A 5,458-nucleotide genomic window follows, 5' to 3' on the forward strand; every position below is an offset into this window, starting at 1 on the left:
CCACTAAGGTTGAATTGGATATTCCTCTAACCACTTTTCTCAAGGCACTTTATCCTATTTACTCCAATTATCTTTAGTCATTGCAAGCAAATGGAAATCTCAAAGATATTACCTTTGACTCTCTTGTGAAAAAACTTGTTGAAAGAGAGAAAGATTTTGGAAAGAAGACATCCCCTGAATCTTCTAAAGAGGTTGTGTGCCTTGCTCATAAAGAAAATAATCTTGCCCAAGATTCTTCCAGAGGAAGAGGTGGTCGAAGAGGAATAGGAAAATATTTCAGAGGCAAGGGGAGCAAACACTCTCAAGGAGAAAAGTCAGATTTGCACTGCATACGTTGCAAAAGAAATGGATTACATGATTCCTCCACATGCAAGTTACCTTGGGACAAAATTGAGAAGCAAAGAAACCAACCCAAAGGTAAAACTAATGACATAGACAAAGGTAAAGCACCTGAATCTTCTCATTATGTTGTGGCACAATGTAATATTGGAGTAAATGAAGACTTATTTAATGCTTCACTTGCTTCTTCGAAAAATGATTGGTTGCTTGATTCAGGAGCAACTTGCCACATGACTCATAGAAAAGATTTTTTTGAAGAATTTACTGACAATGTTGATGGAGTAGTATGCTTTGCAGACCAATCAAAACTGAAGCCATCAAGGCTTGGCATAATCAGGCTTAAATTGTCTAGTCTTCCAGACTTTCTTCTGCATCATGTTCTATATCTCCCACAACTGAGGAGAAACTTGCTATCCTTGGTCCACATCCACCAGCAAGAACACTCCATTCATATCTTTGATGGCAAGCTTGAGGTGAGAAAAGCATCTGACCACTCACTTGTCATGACAGGGATAGAAGAAGAAAGGCTTCTCAAGATGCAGGGTACCTCTACTCATGCACAACATTTCTCATACAATTCTCATTATGAAGAAGGTACACTTCCATCAAGTTTATTATGGCATGCTAGATTTGGACATTTGAACTATGACAACCTCCGCTTGTTGAAGAAGAATGGTGTTACTGGTTTGCCTACAATTCTTAGGAAGCTTAAGCAATGTGATGCTTGCATTTTAGGAAAGCATAGCAAACAGTCCTTTCATGATCCACACTCAAGAGCACATAGAAAACTTGAACTCATTCATTCAGATTTATGTGGTCCAATGCCTGTTCCTTCTACAAATGGAAATAAATATATGATGACATTTATTGATGACTACACCAGAATGTGTTGGGTTTATTTATTGAAGAACAAATCTGATGCTTTTCAAACATTCAAGAACTTTCATACATGGATTGAAAATGATGTACAATATCATATTGGCTCTATTCGCACTGATAATGGAAGAGAATACACTTCAAATTAATTTGAAAACTATCTTCACCAACATGGGATCAAACATCAAACAACTGTGCCTTATAATCCCCAACAAAATGGTGTAGTTGAAAGAATGAATAGGACAATCTTAAATATGGTACACTCCATGTTGTTCTTCAAAAATGTAAAAATGATGTTTTGGGTTGATGCAGTTCTATGTGATGTATATATAAAGAATAGATGTCCATCTAATGCTATCAAAAACAAGACTCCCTATGAAATGTGGTATGGGCACATTCCTTCGGTAAAGCATCTCAGGGTTTTTGGTTCCACTTGTTTTGCCTTGATACCAAAGGTACATAGAAACAAACTTGGTGCAAGAAGTCGTAAGTGTATCTTCCTGGGGTATTCAAACACCTCCAAAGCATACTGTCTCTATGATGAAGTCAATAAAAAGTTTGTTGTATCTAGAGATGTAATCTTTCTTGAATCATCCAAAACTGACAATGTTGTTGAGCGACAACTTGATCGCTTGGATAGATTCACAAATGAAAAATCATTTCAAGAATTTGATAATCAGATTCCACATCTTGAAAGGGGGATTCCTATACTAGATCAACCTGTGGAATCTTCTTCTGAAGCACTCTCTCCCCCGCATGAAACTCCAACAACGGATGATACTTTAAGTGATGTGATTGATAGAATTGGGAGACTCAATCTTGATTCAATCCCAACTCAATCAATGGAGCAGCCTGGACCATATGAGAAAGGTCCCCCAAAATGGCTGACAAAGACACTTGAAGGTTTTCATCTTGATGAGGTTAGAAAGACAAGAACTAGAAATTAAAACCAACAAAATGGAGGTGATGTAGATGACTCTGATTCACCTGTTGATATGGATGTTTCTTATGATTGTGAATTGAATTTGTCTACAGATTTTGAACCAACTTCCTTCAAAGAAGCTGCTTCTCATGATGAATGGAAAGAAGCAATGCAAATGATGCCCTAATAAAGAATGGCACTTGGAAGCTAGTTGATCCTCCATTAGGAACCAAACCAATTGGCTGCAAGTGGGTCTACAAGAACAAGTATAAAGCTAATGGCTCACTTGACAAGCACAAATCTAGGCTTGTGGCAAAAGGTTTTGCACAGAAGGAAGGGGTCAATTATGAGGAGACTTTTTCCCCCAAAACAAAATGGGCTACCATCCAGACACGCTTTGCGCTAGCAGCTCAGAATGGTTGGAAAGTCCATCAAATGGATGTAAAAACTGCTTTCTTGAATGGAGATCTAAAAGAGAATGTTTTTATACCCCAGCTTGAAGGATTTGCTGTGAAAGGACATGAACATAAAGTATGCAAACTTGTGAAATCCTTGTATGGCCTCAAACAAGCACCACGAGCCTGGTATGAAAAACTAACTGAGCATCTTCTGAAACTCAATTTCAAACATTATGGTCTTGATGATGCAACTTTGTTTGTCAAGAAGGTTGGAAAAATAGTTGTATATCCTGTGGTATATGTAGATGATCTTTTGATGACAGGGAACAATGAAAGCTACATTGCATCCATAAATAAGGAATTAAGGAAAGGTTTTGAAATGACTGATTTTGGCTATGTTCATTACTATCTTGATATTGAAGTAACTCAACATTCGAAGTCCATATTCCTTTCTCAAAAGAAGTACAATGGAGATATGTTGAATAGGTTTGGCATGAAAGAATGAAATCCTCTTACTACTCCAATGAAACAAAACTTAAACCTCACATCCATTGAAGGAAAAGAATTTGAGGATGCAACAAAGTGTAGACAACTTGTAGGAAATCTCAACTACCTAACTACTACCAGACCAGACATTTCGTTTGTTGTTGGAATCCTCTCCAGGTTTATGCAAAAGCCTTGTGAGGGACATTGATCTACTGCAAAAAGAGTTCTAAGGTACTTAAAGGGAACTCAAGACTTTGGAATCAAGTATACACATGCGGGTGACTTCAGCTTGATTGGATACTCTGATTTAGACTTCGATGGAGACAAAGAAACTGGGGTATCTACTTCAGGTTATGCTATGAGTCTTGGATCAAGAGGTGTCTCCTGGATAGCATGCAAACAATCAGTTCCATCAGATTCCACAACAGAGACAGAATATGTGGCAGCAACTGAGGCAACAAAAGAAATTGTGTGGCTCAGGAAAATTCTTGAAGATTTGTAGGTAAACCAAGTAAAATTGACCCCACTCATGATTGACAATACCTCGGCAATAAACTTGGCCAAGAACCCAAAGTTCCATGATCGAATGAAGCACATCAATACTAAATATCATCTGATTCGACGTCATGTTGAGGCCAAAACAATCCATCTCCACCATTGTTCCACTAATGAGCAAATTGCAGACATCTTCACCAAAGCACTTGGAAGATAAAAACTTGAAAGATTCAGAATGATGCTTGGAATCACCAACATCCCTTCAGATTAAGCGGGAAATGTTGACACCTAATCATGGGGATTGGGTGAACAGATGAAATCAATGAAAATAAATAATAGAAAAGATGAAGAGTCACCGAGAGATGAAATGAACAATCTCTCCCTCATGTATATAATAATGATCAACCTGAATGAATATTATGATTTTTTTTGAGGAGTTACCTACTGGTCTGATAGAATCACTGAAGAAGATAAGCATAAGACCACCTTCACTACAAAGTGGGGATCGTTTGCCTACCATGTGATGCCATTCGGCCTTAATAATGTGCCTACATTATTTTCAAGGATTGTGATTGCAACCTTCAGGGACTACATCCATAGGTTCTTGGAGGTATATATGGATGACTAGACAATACACAATCTGCTGAAGAAACATTCAAGTCTACTTAGGATAATGTTTGATTAGACTATAGACAACTACAGATATCCTTGAACATAAAGAAATGCATATTTGTGGTCCCATTTGTAACACTTTTGGGCCACATTGTTTGCAAAGACAGGTTATGCGTAGATCCTACCAAGGTTGCAGCAATAGTTAACATGGACCCACCTTCCAACATCAAGTAAATAAGATCAACATTGGGGCACACTGGGTACTATCAATGATTAATTTTCAATTATGCCTCCATCATTGCACCAATGGAGAAGTTGCTAAGGAAGGCGGAGGTAGTTTCGTGGTCGAAGGAGTGTCACGTTGCGCTAAACATATTGCAGGAGAGGTTGGTAAGTGCACCGATTCTAGTCTATCATGGCTGGAATAAGCAATTCCATGTCCATATTTACACATTCAACATTTCTCTAGGGGCAGTGTTAGCTCAGTCGAGAGAAGGGAGCTTGAGTATTCGATCTACTTTTCTAGTAGGAAGTTATCAACCACAGAAATGAATTACACCATGACTAAGAGGGAGGCACTAGCTATGGTATACTCTCTTCAAAAATTTAGAAACTACTTTCTTAGGGGTGCATTTAAGTTTTTTACTGACCACTCCACGTTGAAATACCTAGTAAACAAGCTTGTACTCGAGGGGAGAATTTGCAGATGGTTGCTACTATTTCAAGGGTTTACTTTCGAAGTAATCGTCAAGCTGGGTTGATTGAATGTCAGACCTCATCACCTTTCAAGGTTAGAGTCAAGAGAAAGTGGAGGTTCCTTGGATGACCAGCTTCTCATGCCAGTTTGTTCAGAGTAGAAGTAATACCGGATTACCTAGAAGAAATCACAACTTTTGTAGCTGCACGGAAATGTCCGGATGAATACACAACTACACAAAGATGACACATGGTCGTTAGGAAAGATGATTATTAGCTAATCGCAGGGCACCTATACAAACTAGGCTTGGATCGGGTGTTGTGGCGGTGTGTCCTTCACCATGAACGACACAATGTGTTATGGGAATGCCATTTAGAAGTTGTGGGTGGCCATGTAGGAGGGAAAGTCGTTGCACAAAAGGTGTTGTAGGAAAGGTTATGGTCGCCAATAGTCTATAAATATGCCAAAGAATACAAAAAAGGATGTGACTTGTGCTAAAGGGTTGGGAAGTCATCACATCACGACGAACTCCCATTACATTTGTTACAAGCCTTATAGATATTTGAAAAATGGGAAGTTGATTTCGTAGGGTCATTCAATATGCTGACGGGTCACACTCAGACCAGGTACATA

This window comes from Pinus tabuliformis, chromosome 2_2 (assembly GCF_031772625.1).
Source record: "Pinus tabuliformis cultivar Carrire ecotype Pingquan chromosome 2_2, CPIR1, whole genome shotgun sequence".
NCBI lineage: Eukaryota > Viridiplantae > Streptophyta > Pinopsida > Pinales > Pinaceae > Pinus > Pinus tabuliformis.